Source organism: Pan paniscus, chromosome 11 (assembly GCF_029289425.2).
Source record: "Pan paniscus chromosome 11, NHGRI_mPanPan1-v2.0_pri, whole genome shotgun sequence".
In the NCBI taxonomy this organism is placed as follows: domain Eukaryota; kingdom Metazoa; phylum Chordata; class Mammalia; order Primates; family Hominidae; genus Pan; species Pan paniscus.
In genome coordinates, this window is record NC_073260.2 from 113,279,900 (window position 1) to 113,297,890 (window position 17,991).

General features: G+C 32.6%; 1 long non-coding RNA gene across 1 annotated transcript in view; it reads right to left on the reverse strand.

Moving 5' to 3' along the window:
* Positions 1-17,595, reverse strand: part of LOC117981633 (uncharacterized) — a 49,336-nt gene extending 31,741 nt beyond the window's left edge. Inside the window, exons 1-2 of the long non-coding RNA XR_004673209.2 lie at positions 17,481-17,595; positions 5,265-5,338 (exon numbers count right to left, since the gene is read on the reverse strand). This is a non-coding gene — a long non-coding RNA (uncharacterized LOC117981633). The remainder of the gene's footprint in view (positions 1-5,264; positions 5,339-17,480) is intronic.
* Positions 17,596-17,991: the final 396 nt, after the last annotated feature.

Sequence of the window (17,991 nt, forward strand, 5' to 3'; positions counted from 1 at the left end):
CCAAAATTCTGCCTACCACATTGGACAAGACAATATTTATTTTCGTCCTCTCTGCTCTGAAAACCAGGCAAAACTAAATAAATTATAAAGAGAAAAAAAAAGCATCCCTTAGCTAGCTCAGAAAGCATGATGTGATTTCTCCATGGATGAGAAATTGAAAATACATGCAAATCAATGAGCGCGTCTGAAAGCATAAAGCATTCTGGGCTACAGTTCTGCCCTATTATGAAGCAGCCGTCATTCAGGCATTCAGCTGTCATAGAGTAAAGGGGATATAAACCTGCTTCCCTTGAGAGGGGAACTGTAGTCAAGTTCACTTTACTATAGCAAATGACTGTGTTCATGTTTCCTTTTTGAAACACTGCTGATAAAATTATACTAAGATTGCTGTCTGGCATGTGGCTTATAGCAACTTTAGAGGGCTAAGAAGACCTAAGATACTGCTTCCTAATGAATCTAGCTATCTCATAAAATCCAATTTGTCACTATGACTTCTAGTTCTTAAAACGGTCTTAGAGGCTACGAGAAGATAACTTGGTTGACGATTTTTTATATTTCTAAATAAAAGAGTAGATCTGTAATTTTCCCAACACAAATAAATAATAAATTTTTGAGATGATGGATATCCCAATTACTTTGATTCGATCATTACACCTTGTTTGATTGTATCAAAACATCACATGTACCTCATATTTATAAAACTATTATGTGTCCATAAAATTAAAAGGAAAAAATATCTCATTAATGAGAGTTAATTTCAGGTCAAATATAATGAAAAATGAAAAGTGGATTACCTGAGGTCAGGAGTTCGAGACCAGCCTGATCAACATGGAGAAACCCTGTCTCTACTAAAAATACAAGATTAGCTGGGTGTGGTGGTACATGCCTGTAATCGCAGGTACTTGGGAGGCTGAGGCAGGAGAATCGCTTGAACCTGGGAGGCGGAGGTTGCAGTGAGCCGAGATGGCAGTGTTGCACTCCAGCCTGGGCAACAAGAGCGAAACTCCCTCTTAAAAAAAACAAAAAAACAAAAAAACATAGAAACTCTATGCCCTAAATGATGAAACAAATGCAAAATTTCAAAACGAATGAAAAAAAAAGACATAAAGCCAAGATTATTCAGTGGAATGGTTTTATTAAAAATGTATCAAACAATGTGAAATAAGTATAATCCATATTTTTGAAATTAGTGATCACACAACTCCCTTATAAATTAAAGGACTTGTACAATAAAAACAGGTAAAACTAAATAAGAACTTAGAGATTTGTCTAAAAGTCTAAAATGTGATAAATAGTAAAAATTTAATAGAGGGGATGAACTCTAGTTTAAGCACGGGGAAAGAGATAATTTATGAATTAGAAGATAATTTTGAGAAATTCCTTTAAAATTCAATAGAAAAGTTTAGATAAAATATGAAAACATCTGGCAAGAAGGAGAAACTGACAGACTACAGTACGTTTTACAGGGAATAAAATATCAGAAAGAATAAACTAAAGGCAATATATAAAAAGGTAATTGGCAAAACATCTCTACTATTTAAGATCTTTGTGTTCTCCAATCAAAAGTTTATACCAATAACTTAGAAGAATAAACTTATAAACCCACCCCAAGAAATTTTATACTGAAGATACAAAAAAGCAGGAAAACCAGAGACAATTATTATAGCTATCAGAGAAAAGCAAATTGCTTATAAATTAAAGGTAATTTAGTTGATAACATGTAACTTATGAATAACAAGACAAGAATTTTAAAATATTTTCAAAATAGTATTGGAAAAATAGTAACCTTCAAATTTTATACTTTATATAAAGTGTAAATTTTTATTTTTATTCATGAGAAAATGAATACAAAATAATAACATCTATAATAGTAAGAGACAAGAGTTCTTTAGCCATAGACTCTGACACAATAGGCTATTAAAAATATTTTTTGCAGGTATGAAAATGAACCACAAAACAGAAGAAATAAAATAGAATCAAAGCTTCAGAAGTTGACATGTTATTTCAAAAAATTGTCACCTATTGAATGTAAAAATAATAACTAATTTGTTTTGTCTTCAGGAAGATAGCATAATTAAAACTCTAACAATAATATGAGAAATTGGGAGATATTTACTGAGTAATTAAAGCAAGCTATGTTTGGAAGATGTGACATGAAAACAACCTTAGTGTCAATTCATAGAAAAATGAATGAAGAAATAAAGAGACTGTGGAATATATATTTACACATATATATAATGATATATTATCCAGCGTTAAAAAAGAAGATCCTGCTGTTTGCCACAATATGTATAAACCTGGAGGACATGATGCTAAATGAAATTAGCCAGACATGAAAAGAAAAATATTGCATAATCTCAGTTTTTTAAAAAAGTACGATATGCAGAGATAGAGAATAAAACAATGGTTATTAGATTAGTTTCCTTATTAGATTAGATTCTCATGAGGAGTGTGCAACCTAGATCCCTCACATGCATAGTTCACAATAGGTTTCATGCTCCTATGAGAGTCTAATGCCTTCACTGATCTGACAGGAGGCGGAGCTCAGGCAGTAATTTGAGTGATAGGGAGCAGCTGTAAATACAGATGAAACTTCCTGGCTTACTCACCGCTCACCTCCTGCTGTGCAGCCTAGTTCATAACAGGCCTTAGATTGATACTGGTCCAGGTTTTGGACTCCTGCCATAACATCATAGTGTATACCCTAAGTATACATAGTAAAATTCATTTAAAAAATAAATGTTGAAAGATGAAACATTTTTGAACAAAAAATTAAATCTATGCAAATATATGAATGTATGTGTGGTACCCAGTATGTGTGGTAAGTAGGTAATGCCTCCCTTTCCTCCCCTAACTTTGCAGGAACCTTTGAATATGTTCCTGCAATTAAGGCAAAAGGGACTTTGCAGATGTAATTAAATTAAGGGTCTTAAAGTGAGAGATATTTCTGAATTATCTGGTTGACCTAATGAAATTCCAAGGGTCTTTATAAGAAAGAAGGAATCAGAAAGGTAAGAGAAGGAGATGTGACACTGGAAACCGGGGGTCAGAGAGAAAGACAGAGATGTAATGATACTATGCTATGGCTTTGAAGATGGAAGAAGGATTTGAATAGAGATTCTTGCCTATAGCCTCCAGAAGAAATTCAACTCCATGAAAACCTTAGACCTATTCAGACTTCTGACCTTCAGACCTATAAGATAATAAATTTATGTTGTTTTAGACCACTAAAGTTTATGGTAATTTGTTATAGCAGCAATAAGAAACTGAGGCATTTTAACTCCCCATCCATTAAATATGGGCTAGGCATTGTGATTTACTTCCAAAGAGTACAGTAAGGAATTATGGGGGTGGGGGTGGAGGGCGTGGGAATAACTTCGCATTGAAGAAATCAGACAAACATTCCCTCTGCTTGTGACCAAGCTTAACAAGATCAATAACAATAAGTCATGTTGATAGCATGTACCCTTAGTATGATATAATAATAACAGCATGTAGCCTCTCTGGTTTCTTCTCCAGAGCCTGTATTTCCAATCTAATTATGAAAACGATTATGAGACAAGCCCAAATTTTAGGAAATTATACAAAGTATTAACCAGTGTCCCTCAAAAATCTTAAGGTCATCAACAGCCAGAAAAGTCAGAGAAACTGTCCCAGCAAAGAGGAGACTAAAGATAATTGACAAAACAATATGGTGTGGTATCCTAAATTTGATCCTGTAACAGGAAAATAACATTAGATAAAAACTTAGAAAAAATCCTCATAAAGTATGGGCTTTACTTAATAATGTATCAGTATTGGTTCATTAGTTGTGACAAATATGTCATATTAATGTTAGATAATAACTATAGTGAAAACTTGGGTGTATATGAACTCTGTGTCGTATTATCTCTGCAACTTTCATAAAAATCTAAACTATTTCAAAATAAAATGTTTATATACATACATGGCATATGAGGTAAATACCCAAAATAAAACAAGGAAGAAATTTTGTCAGTCATGTGTCATACAAAAACTAGCTAAATGCCATTAATGTAAAAATAATTATGTCAGATTTGGAAAATATAAAGGTAAGTAATTAATAGGTATGAAATAGAGTAGCATACACACACACACACACACACACACACACACAATCACCTAAATGTTTATATAATTGTAGGCAGCATGAACTATAAAAATGAGTATAATGCTGACAAATTAAAATGAGAAAATAACAGAACCTCTAAATCAGTTAGATACTTCCGTAGTAATACTTCATAAAATCCAACAATGGAACTACAGTGGCATATAACAAGAATCTGTTCCTCTCACAGGTGTGGGTTGGCTGGAGATCAGCTAATTCAGGGTGAATCTGTAACCAGACCAAGGTTTGGTTGCAGAAGCCAAACATAAGAGATGAGGTTTGTTGAGAGGAAAAGCAGTTTTAATCCGAGAGCCAGCAAACTGAGAAGATGGCCAACTAGTGTTCTAAAGTGCCATTTTAAATTCTGAAATTTATCATAGTGTTTATAAAGAGAAACTTGGTATGGGAGACATGCCGGAGATGTGCGGAGTACAGGGGTTATGTGTCTTGTTCCTATGGCTCTCTTGGGTAATCCCACATCCAGAGATCTGGTTGATGTTATCTATGATGGTGAACTAATTGTTTACAGCAGCCCCTAAGCAGGAGGATTCTGGTTTGTTTCGTGATTATCCTCTTGGATTTCTTAAGCAAGATCATAATTAGATAAGCATGCACTGCCATAAAGAAGTGTCTAAAGGAAGGAATGAAGAGGTGAAAGTGGAAGGAAGAAAAAGCAAGTGGATGATTAAAGTGTATTTTTAAAAACTGTGGTAACCCATTACAGATTCAGTTTGGCAGCTCTGTTTGAAGCTGCAGTTACAGCTGAGCTTGCATTATGCAGATAATCAAGTCTAGTAGTGTTCTCCACAAGTGATCATTCTAGTAACAGCAGCTACCTGGGAGAAGCACTGTTCTTCAAAAGAAGAATAATTAAGGGGCAAGCCTCATTGTACAAACCTATTACAAGCTCCTACTTATACAATGTCTGCTAACATCACATGGTTTAAAGCAAGTTAAGTAGGTAAAGTGTCACAAAAAAATTTTACTTTCCCTCTACAGGAAGACCTACAAAGTTACAAACTCATGGAAATGAAAAGGGCAAATAATGGTTAGGCAATCCTTCAATTTTCCATAACTTCCAATATAGCCATAGATGAGCTTACCTCTCTCTGAAATGCATAGTAATAGATTAACTTACCTCTCTCTGATGAAAACATAGCAAAGACAAAGAAGTTTTGAATACTGCAGTTATCAAACTGGACTTAATGGAACCTATAAAACATAACATCAGACAAATTTTGAACTTTGAGGCGGTATTTTTATAACTCGGCCATTTATGGAGACATATAGAAATCAGCAAGTGTTAAATAATCAGAGTTCACAGGCTATTTTTACAAAGCAGTTAAACTATACAACAATAAACAGAAAATTTGAAACCCCCAAGAAAACAGCTTCAATAAACTAAAAGCGGATTTTCAGAAAGTGTTAAGTCACTAGCAAAACATGTAATGTAAAAAGAGAAAAGTACAAAAATATTAAGGAGAAAAAGCAATAGTTTTAGAGAATATTGATATTTTATCTTTTTTTAATTATAAGGAGATTCATTTTTTCCTAATTACAACAATCTAATCATGTTATAATGGTTATATAGAAAGCAATGAGATACAAAATGCATTTCAGTGATTTTAAGATACACCTTTCCCCCAAATTTTAATATCTCTGAAATCGAGTTGCATCCCACAACAGGTAGCATGTCAGAATTTAACTGACAGTGTTTCTTTCTTTCTTTGTTTCTTTCTTTCTTTTTAGTATTTATTGATCATTCTTGGGTGTTTCTCGGAGAGGGGGATGTGGCAGCGTCATAGGATAATAGTGGAGAGAAGGTCAGCAGATAAACATGTGAACAAAGGTCTCTGGTTTTATAAGATTAAAATAAATTACATTATTTTAATAAATTTCAAAAACAAAGCAAAACATTTTTGTAGACAAAATTAAAAATGTATTCAAGAGGATATAGGAAATATGAATAAGTAAAAAAACACTAAAAAAAAATCAATGTCCTCATATGCAATTGAGGACAATGCAGATAAAAATTTATATGATAACATGAAGATGAAAGAAGATAATTCATAAAAACTCTTATTATACTATTGGCACAAAGTATGTGCTTTAACAAAATCAATCACTATTGCTTTTTGCCACATGGGAGTAGGCCTGGACATTTGCACTCACAAATTCTTATTTTTTTTCCACACAGGTTCCTTCTTTCTTGGTCAAACACGGTAGGCAGAAGTCCTTTAAGTCTCAACCCTTTTGGTCTTAGGTTCCATGCAATCTACCAGTGTCCATGGCCTTCACCATTCTTTTTTTTTTTTTTTTTAGTAACTAAATCAAAATGGTATATCTTGTTCCCTTTTGCATTTGTTTTGCATTTGTCCCTATACATATTTAATCTCCTCCTAAAAATAAGTGGCAAACATGATTCTTGTGTACAATTCAGGGATTCATCAGTTCTGGGACCATAACCGCCAATACTATCAATGTTACACACTGATTTCTCACAGCAGAAGCACATTGCTATTGGCAAATACATAGCCAGAGCCATTGGGCTGGAGTTAAAGCGCTTATCACGGAGTTAGGAGGTAAAGGGAGTGTATCTGTCTGAAGGCTTACTACAGTACATTTTTTTTTCAGCGGGGGGAAAAAGAACATTATGCAGTTGTTTGGTAAAAAGAGCTACCACCACATTACACTGTCTGGAGAAAGTTAAAACATAATGCTACTTAAGAAACAGTCCAGAAAGCATGAAATAATCATACTCATATGTACAACACACTCCTTAATGTTTATAAAATATAATTATATTTAAAAATAATTATTTTATCTTCAATATAATTATATTCATATTACATGTTATATATTGTATATAACTATAAATATATTTGTATTATATAAGTATAATTCAGACTATTTGAGTCTCTTAAGTATATGGTTACTGTATGTTTGCTCTCCTGACCCCAAGCCTTAACAGTGATTTAATGTAGACTAGAAACAAGGACTGTTTTCCAAAAAGGACTTAAACAATGATAATCTGGGAAGGTGATGAATCACACAAATTTGGTTTCACCCCTTCAAAAATATGCTTAATAAAAGGAATCAAACACTATCTTCTTGAAAAATTACTCTCCATTGGATAATTAACTATGAGTTGACAGTTCTAGCATCCAGGGTTATTTGTCATTTACTGATTTATCATCAATTTTTCTTGCTGGTACAATCACTTCAAAAAGCAAAACCTCAATTTAATCATATTTAAAGCCCCAAAGGTACCATAGTCATATTATAGTTTATCTTAGCATGCCCAATTTTCACACCAATTATTAAGAGCTACATCTTCAATTCAACACGAAAAATGTCCATGAGCCATACCAGTTTTTAGTTGTCTTTACCTTATCTAGACATAAGACTCACCCATGTGGTTTTAGAATTACATTATGTGAATGACCATGTTAATGAAGCAAGAAGTCGATTCTATCCATTTTAAAGCTTTAACTGGTGGAGTTTGTTCAAGGCATTTACAATGTTCTTTGCTGTTTGAGCAAAGCTAAGCTATAGAACATGTCACTAATAAAACACATTAAGTAGAAATAAACTCTTTAAGAAAGAAGTTTAAATGCAGCTAAACTATAGTGAAGGAAAAAACTCTTAAAATTACCCTCAACATTTCTGTAAAAGATTTTAAATTTGTGAATACAAATACAGTGGCAGGCATGTCTGTTTCATGTTATTCCATGATCATTATTATTATTGTATTCTTGCTAAGTATATCTAAGAGTTGCTCATAGCAAATCTGTTTTTTTAGTATAATATAAAGGTGTCATTTTGATCCTGGGAAATGTGATACAAAAGCTTTGCCAACATTTGAGTCAAATAGTACGAAATTCATGTGATCACACTTTCACATGGAAAAGAAAGGCAGTTCAAAATCTTGACACCAAGATGAAACATGAAAAATCAACTCAGGATATGTTGATGTGTAGTAAAAATTTATTGCATTATAATTTGCAATTGGAAGACAGATATCCTTAGAGTAGTAGATGTACTAGACAGTTCTGACAATATTTATGATCAGTTTCTTTAGAAATGTAACATGTTATTTTAATTAGATCACCAGTTTGTTCTATGATGAACCAACACACAGATTGGTATCATCCTCATATTTCTCTACATTGTAACATCTGCAAAATATGGAAACATGAAAGACAATTTATGAAATTCTAGTGGAATAGGAACATAGAAGTGACTGTGTCCAAGCACATGAGTGTATGAGATTTCTTGGCAAAGCTTTCTACAAAGAAGTGTGTTTTATGAAACCAACAATGCCTGAATAATAGCAAGGCTGTTTATTGATCTTTGGGAAATACAGGTTAAAAAGAATGTGTTCTTTTAACATTTGTAAAATGAAGAAAGAAAGTCTTAATTTACACTGTTGATAATAATGCACCTAGCATTCCTATGTTAGAAACAACATCTGAACTTCTAAAAAACAATGTATTTCTATCAGAAATCCTTTATAATATTGAGTGATAAATGTGTAATTTTTCTTTCACATTTGACAAAGCCAAATGTCTAATCTTTCAGTGACTTAGTAGATATTATACTTCAGAAAAGAGATAACTTTATTATTGTAAAGATATTTTGCAGAGAGATAGGCAAGAAAAAATATATGAAAGCAACTATTTGTCTACAAACAACAGATGTCAGACACTTCTAACTTATTACCTGAATCAGAAATATCCAGGCTTAAGAATGGTATTTAAACCATACTTTGCGTTTGCTTATACAACTAAACTATTTCAGTGGAGCGTAGTTAGCTATCTGATCATAATTAGAGTCAGAATTTTTTGTATACACAGACTCAGGAGCTACAGGTATGCCATGTTTTTCCATGGCATATGTTTGTGGTTGAAATTGACAATGAGAACACATGGACACAGGGAGGGGAATATCACACACTGGGGCCTGTCAGGAGGTGGGGAGCTAGGGGAGGGATAACATTAGGAGAAATATCTAATGTAGGTGACGGGTTGATGCGTGCAGCAAACCACCATGGCACGTGTATATCTATGTAACAAAACTGCACATTCTGCACATGTAACCCAGAACTTAAAGTACAATAATAAAAAAGGAAATGAAAATGTGGAGTTATTAGATCTCAACATAGCAAGCTAGCAGCTAGATATCTGACAAGAAAATATTTAAATGTTCCATTGCAGTTCAGCTGCTGTCCTAAGTGGCTTTGGACAATGCACCAGTGAATGCTGTAATAACATGAGATGTTAGATGTAATGCTGCAGCATATTACAGCGAGGCTAAGTTATTCCAATAAAATTTTAGAGAATGAGACAGAGGATATTACAGGCACTGGAGATAGTTTTCATATAGAACCCTATAACTGGTTCTTATTGGTTATCCAGGTAAACTCATAACAAAATTAGTTCATACCAACTTGATGTTTTTCATGCTCTTTGACTAAGGACTAATTTAAATTTCTACTAAAATTTAAATTATGATTCTTTTATTTCCATTTCAATTCATTTAGTTTTATGCATTTCAATGTTTTCTTTTCATGTGCCAAGACATATTTTGTATTCATAATTTTGTTGAATGAGTAAAAAAAAGTTGAATGATCAAATGATAGGAGTGTGAGTATCATTATTCATTACATCTTCAAGGCTCTAGGCTGTAAAGTCCATGAAGAATTTGCCATAAATAGTGAAACATCTAGCTGTTAAGGAACATCACTGTGAGATATTCTGCAATCTGGTTATGTGTTAAAATTGACATTTTTTATCTTAATTGACATGATTGCTTCATTGCTATGTAGAAACAGACGTATTTTCTCAAGGTATACTGTTCAGGAATTTGATTTTTCCCTATGTACTTAAATAATATTTGCTTCAAATTCCTTAAAGACTAACTCTCTACTTTTGTAAGGCTCTTAGCATTTTAACTCATGTTTATTTATGTATATAACATCTTCCTTTCAAAATTGAAAGCATTTCACATATAGCATCTATATCTGTTTTATTATTTTAAACTCAACACTGCCTTACAGCACCTTGAAGAAGGAAAGAGAAGAGGGAGAAATATTTTCTTATACATTTGTCAGTCCATGAAATTGTCTCTACATTTAGTCTTATTGTAATAAGGAACAACTACCTGACATCAAGAGAAACACAATACTATTGCCATTATACACAGAGTAATTCATAGTTACACAAATAACAGAGTCATTATTTTCTAATAAAAGTATATTTTACTTTGTCCTTTATATTTGGCCTACCCTTGTTATCTTTAAAAGATATTTTTTGGAAAAAATAATGTCAATTCATTTGAAAAGTAATAGTAACCATGGTTAGTTTAGTATAGAAAACTCTATCAAAAATGTGTGTATTTTCTTTTAAATAAATGGTATTATTTCTAAGAACAGATACTGGGATGAAGTGAAGTTTAGTTCTTTTATTCATTTTCTTATATGTTTTAAATGAACATCTAATAGAGAATCTGTACTGTTGTGCTAAATTTTATTTTAAGGAGAAAAGAAAGTAATTATGCTTCTACATGTTTTAACAAATGAAGCAGGTTATTTTATCCTGTGTCTTAAGCTGCAATAGTTGAGCCACTATAGTATAATGAATACTTTTCTTCCAGGCTATTTAAAAGATCTTCTCAGTATATGGAAAAGGAATTACAAATGCAGACAAGTTCCTGGAATATTCTATTTAGAGAGACGATAGCACCTGTTTCTTTCCCCTTTTCTGTGTAGTCACAATAACAAAAGCATGGTTAAAAGAAATGAAGACTGCATTATGAGAAATGTATCTAGCAGGACAAAACATGAAAAAGTTGGTTTTACATGTGATATGAATGAGGTCTAGAAGAATAGATGCAAACCAATCTGAGCTTTATAAAAAAATATTGAATGTTTCCGCAAAAAATGCAAAAGAAATCAGATTCTGAAGCCACAAATTTTTATTGCCAGGAGGACTGCTTTTCAGAAGAAGCCTGCATCTGTTATAAACAGACCAGACGGATATACCCAGAAATAGAAAGCTTCAAAGAAAGAGTGTGATTCACATGTCTTGCTTTAATAGAAGTATCAAGATTTCTTTTGAAGTAGATCGGTCTTCGAAGCAGGTGTCCTAAAGGTGCCATCAGACTACTGAAAGTCAGCCAGTGTTTGAAAGCTTGCCAGTTTGAAGGCCATTAATTGACAAGCTGTGAAAGTCCAGCATCACAGGAAAGGAAATTACACAAAGGGGTGAGACTTGATTTCTCGCACCTCACCCAGAGAAACAGTAGAGGGAGCTGCCAATCTTTCAAGACTGAAGTGTATGCAGTGTGCACTAACTGATAATTTCACTAGGCAAAAATCACTATAATGTCTTTAATTGCCTTATGGCTTTTGATTTATATTATTTTCTCAAACTATCAACACAGAATTATTTTGGAGGAAAAAAAAAAGGCAACAAAATAGTTTCTTCTTGCGGATGATTCCTAGTTTCCGAAATTGTGTGGTGGCCAAAATATGACACTGTGCCTTTCTGGTAAGGGCAAAAGGCAGAGTTAAGTTCATCTGAACCACAGGTATTGAAGGGCTATTCCAATTCCTTCTTGTCTGTAAGGATTATATTTTAGGTATAAATATAGTTAAATTTCTCCTCCATTTTTGAGAATGAGCCTCAGAAGTGCAGCAGTATTTGAAACAGGGCCCACTGAACGATTGTGAAGATTTTGTTACAGATTTTTTTAAACACAGCAATATGATTATTACACAGTACCAGAAATATTTATTCAGTGTCAACTGCAACTTGAGATGAGGTGCATATCATCTCTCTCTTCACTTGACTGCTAATTGCCCTAGGCAATCCTTCTGGAAATACAACAGAATGGTAAACTACAAAACAGCAGAAAACCTGGCAATGGTAAATGGTGAGAAAGCCTCCTAAGAATGCAAAATTGGTTATTAGAAAATTCATCTGTCTCCCACAGAGCAATTTAATGTGGTGCCTTGAGATTAAGGATGTTCTCATTGTATTTGCTGAGTGAGAAGCTGTCTTGGTAGATTATGACCTTATTGCTGTGACTTCTATGCTATAAACAGTTTTAAAAGTAACAGGAAAATGGTAATTCCTCATTCCCACTACTGGCATTTTTCTTTTCTTTTCTTTTTTCAAAACTATGACCCATTTCTCTTCTCTGCTGCATCAAAGTAGGACCAGGAATAGTAAAGACATGGGATTATTTATGTTTATATTCATATTTGTACAAAAGACAATATTGAATAATCCCTTTTAAAATGTCAGAATCTGAAAAGTTCTATGTGGAATGTTTTAAATAACAGGTACATCTGCCAGCCTTGCACACAAGGTGTACACTTTTGCAATATATGGGGTAATGGTGCCATATTGTTTGAAGACATATTTCTAACTTGAAAATATCAAGATAATCTATTTGAACTGCTATTTTACTTTTAGAATGAATATAAGCAACCACAAACTGAAATATTTTCAAATCATAATTTAAGATTGTTTTTTCAAGCAAACATTATCGGTGATATCTTTTGGGTCACAGAGCATTCTGAAGTCATAGTTATTCTGGTTTTAAATATACTTGAATGATTTCTTTGCAAATAGTGCCTATTTATCTATTTTGAAATGAATTTGAATTTCTTTAAAGAAGAGTTGCAAAGATAGTACAGGGGCTATTCATATACCCTTCACCCAGTTTCTCCTAATTTTAACAGTTACATAATCATGGTATATTTATCAAACCTAAGATATTGACATTGGTGCAATACTATTAGCTAAACCACAGACTTTATTCATACTTCCCTAGTGTTTCCACTAATGTCCTTTTTTCCTCCCAAGATACAATGTAGGACATCACTTTCCTGTAGTGGTCTTATCACCTGTCTCCTCAACCTCTCACAGTTTCAAAGTCTTTCTTTCTCTTTCATGACTGACATTTTGAAGAATACTGCTAAGTTCCTTTGCTGAATATGAGTGTGTCTGTTTTTTTTATGAATAGAGTAAGGTTATGAATTTTAGGGAGGTATACTGCAGAGATTATGTGCTTTTCTTATCATATAATATCAGAGAGTACTGGGAAAATGATTCATCAATAATAATGTTTACCTTAATCATTGAGTAAGGTAATATCTGTTAGGTTTCTCTACTGTAAACTTACTATTTGTTTCTATTTTCATTGTCTGTTAGAAGTGAGTCTCTAAAGTCAGCTATACTCAATGGGATGATTAGATTGCAGTATTTCTTCGTGCAGTTTCTTCATGACTTTTGTGCTTTGGATTCTTTGAGTTTCTTGGATCCAGAAAAATTCAGTTGTCATTTCTTTAAGTATTTCTCCCTACTCTTTCACCCCAGTTTGGAGACTTCAGTTACAAGGATGCATAAAGTTGTTCCGTGGTTCACTAATGTTTTTTGTACATATAGTTTTTATTACATATTATAGGAGTTATATAATATACGGAAATATATATTTATATTATATATAAAGATGTATATTTTTAACTTTATTTTGTCTTAGCTGATATTTCTATAATTTTGCATTTACTAGTATTATATTTTGTAATATCTAATCTCTTATTAACTCATCCAGTTTTTTTTTCTCAGTCGTTGTAATTTTCATCCTTAGATGTTTGAATATATGTATTCTCAAGTTGTAATAACTCTTTCTAAATATCCTTGTTGGCTAAGTCTAGTAACTGTGTCAGTTGTGAATCTGTGTCAACTGATTGATTTTTCTTGCAACAATGGGTCATACAATCTTGCTTCTCTGCAAACCTAGCACTGTTTGATTGGATGCCCAACATTGTGTTTTTTACCTTGTTGAGTGTGGGATGATTTTGTATTTCTGGACTTATCTTTGAACACTTTTGTTCTAGAACACTTTTATCCAATAAGGTTTTGCTTAACATATTTTTCAGACAGGACAATAGTTATTGTTTAGTCTTGAGCTAACTGTTCTCTTTTAAATATTCTTCCCAATAGCCTGTGAATTGTAGGTTTTCCAGAATGTTTGGTAGAAATAAGCAAACAGGAATAAAAATTTTAAAATAATAATAAATATATTTTTAGAAATTCTGTGTCAGTAATCAGGTACCATTTCCTCTTATCATTTTGTGTGATTTTCTTCTTGGCCATAGATACTTTTGTCACCACATGCATGTGCTTATTAATATTTTTATGAATATTCTAGGGACATCATTTGTTTATCTCCTGAGTTCTGTCTCTGCAGCCCTCCTTTCTTCTACCCTGATCTATAAACTCTAGCTACTTTCTCTTTCATTGTCTCTTAGATGTCTAACCCTTTTTCAGTTTATCTGCTTCATTTGCCCAAGCTCCCTTTCATTGCATTGTGGCTTGAAAAAACTCTTAGGGAATGAAATTGTTGCAGTTATAGGTTTCAGCTCATATATGTTCCATCTCTCAGGGTCATTATGTTTTGTTTAATAATTCCCAGCTTTTAAAAAATAATTATGTTTTTATTATTCTCTATTTGTTTCAAGTAGATAGATACATCCAGTTCTCTTATTCCAATATGGTCAAAGGTAGGATGTCTTAAGCTTTTCTTGATTCCACATTAGATTCTCCTCTGAATGCATTTTAAACCTGTTATTAACTCTTTCTTCTTGTCTCAAAGTTGAAAATGTCTCTATAACCTCTCTCTTGAGTTCCAAGTTCACTTTATCAGCTGCTGATCTATGCTGCCTTGTGAATATCAAAAACAGTTTGTCATAATATATATACATATCTGAAAATATCCCATAAATCTAGCTTAAAATATTGAAATCATATAAAGTCTATTGTCTGAGCATAATTGAATTAAACTAGAAATCAGTAAATAATGACATGTAGAAAATCACAAATTATTTGGAAAAAATACAACAGATCTTTGAATAATACATTGGTCAAATAGTGCATTGGTCAAAATTTCTAACTTAATTTAGAAGTTAGAAAATATTTTGAGCTGGACACAATGAAAGCACATCGTATAAAAATTTGTGGTATGTTACCAAGGCAGTGCTAAGAAGAAACTCTATAGCATTTGTGTAAGTCAGTACTAGATGCTACAGTAAAAAACCCATAACTTGGGTTACTTAACAGAAATTTATTTGTCATAATGATAGAAGCTGGGAAGTCAAGAGATCAGGGTAGCAGCGTGGTGGAGTTTGGATGAGAATCATCCTTCTGCTTGTCAAATAGCCATCTTCTTGTTGTATCTTCATATAGCAAAGAGTAGAGAGAGAAAACTTCAGCTCTCTAGTGTTTACTTATCTAAACACATTAATCTTATCATGAGGACCCAACCTTCATGACCTAATTATTTCCCAGGGGCTCCATATCCAAATACCATTACATTGGGGTTTACGGTTTCAATAAATGAATTTTGGGGGAGACACATTCAGCCCATAGCAGAATTACATTATTATATTAGAAAAAAAGAAACGTCTTAAATCAAGAATCTAATCTATCTTAAGACAATAAAAAATATGGAAAATTAAAACAAAAATAATAAGAAAAAAGTATCAAGATAAAAAATATAAATGAAATTGAACAAAAGAAAAACAACAGAGAAAACCAGCTAAAGAAAAATCTGGTTTACAGTAAAAGAATCAATAAAATTGACAGCTTTTTCCCAAATGACCAAGAAAAAATATATAGAGAGAGAGAGAAAAGAAGAGAACAGAAAGTACCAAGGTAATGAAAGAAAAATATCACTGCTGGCCCAATATAAATAAAAAAATAAAATAATGGCATTTCTCAAGTAAATCTCTGTCCATAAATATGACAACTTATAATTGAACACATTGTTTGAAAGATGCTATTTATCAAAATTTATAAATAATTAAGCACACCAATAATATATCCACAAAATAAATTAAATTTGTAATTAAAACATTGCAATAACAACAAAAAATCTTCAGGCCTAGGTAGATTCACAGAAAAATTGTGGAAAGTATGTACAGAAGAAATAATATTCATTTACATAATCTCACAAAATAGATGAGGAAGGGAGCTTTCTGAAACTTTTTATAAGACCAATACAATCCACACAATAAAACTGGAGAACATATTATAGGAAAACGAAGATTTAGACCAATATTTCTAATTAATATAGAAACAATTTTTAAAGAAAATATTAGCAACCCCAAAGAAGGAACATATGAAAATATTACTGCGTCATTACTAAATGGTATTTATCCTGGGAAAGCAAGGATAAATACAACTGAAATGATTTAACATTCAAAAATCAGTATAGTTTACAGTATGTAAAGACTCTAAGAATAAAAATTGCATGTGCCTCTGAACAGATGCAGAAACCGTATTCAACAAAATTTAACATCCATTCCTGATGAAAAACGTAATATACTAATACTTGAAAGATAATTCCTAAACCTTATAAATGCTATCTATACAAAACTTACAGAAAATACTACATATAATGGTAAATACTGAATGTTTTCCCCCTAAGATCAGAAATAAGGAAAGGATTTTTCTGATTATAACTCTTATTCAGAATTATACTAGAAGTCATGGCTAGTCCAATTTGACATAGAGCAGAAATAAAAGACATTCTGCTTTGGAAGGAAGATATAAAATTTTCAATATACATAGACTAAGCAATTGTACACACAGTAAATCCGAAGGAATCAAAAAATATCTTAAAACAAATAAGTCAGTTTATAATGTGTAAATTTTCAATATACATAGACTAAGCAATTGTACACATAGTAAATCCAAAGAAATAAAAAAATCTTAAAACACATAAGTCAGTTTATAAATGTAGGAGGATAAAAGGTCAGTATAATAAAATAAATAGCATTTATATACACTAGCAACGACTAATTGAGCTTTTTTTTCAATTTATAAAGACAGTACTACTTAAAATGGTACAAAAAAACTTGAAATATGTAGATTTTAAGCTAAGAAAATACATGCAAGGTAGTGCTCAAAACTAACAAATACTAATGAAGAAAATCAAAATGTTCCTAAATAAATGAAGCTATGTCATATGTTGGAATTAGAAGATATATTATATTTAAAATATCAACTCTCTGAATATTTATAATATAGATTCAGTATAATCCAATCAAAATACACTAGGGTTTTATTTTGGTAGATACTGACAAGTTCATTTAAAAAATTGTATTAAAAAAGCAAAAGAAATATAATAGCTATAAAAATTTCAGAGAGGGAGGGGTGGAGCAAGATACCCAAATAGAACTCTTTAGGAATTACCCTCCTGCCCCAGAACACTAAATTTAACAACTATACACACAAGAAAGCACCTTCATAAGAACCAAAAATCAGGTGAGTAATTATAGTACCTGGTTTTAGCATCATATCAAGGAAGGAGACACTGAAGAGAGTAAGGAAACACAGTCTTGAATTGCTGACACCACTTTTCTCTCTGGCAGCCACCACATGGCATGAAGAGAGAATCTGAATACTTGGGGAATGAAAAGAAAAATGACTGTGTTACTTTGCATTGGAACTCAGTGTTGCACTGTCACAGTAAAAAGCAGCATAGAGCAGAATTCATCCAGTGCCCAAGGAGGGAACATTTACACCAGGCCTACACAGAGGGGAATCGTCCTTCCCAGTGGGCAGAACTTGAATTCCAGCTAGCTTCACCACTGTGGGCTAAAGTGCTCTGTGATTCTAACTAATCTTAAAAGGCAGTCTAGGCCACAAGGACTGCAATTCCTGGACAAGTCCTGGTGCTGCCCTTGGCTCAGAGCCAGTGGACTTGGGGAGCACATGACCTAGTAAGACAACAGCTGAGATTTCCAAGGAAGTGCTGTGTCACCCCTCCCCCATTTATGGACAGTGAAGCTC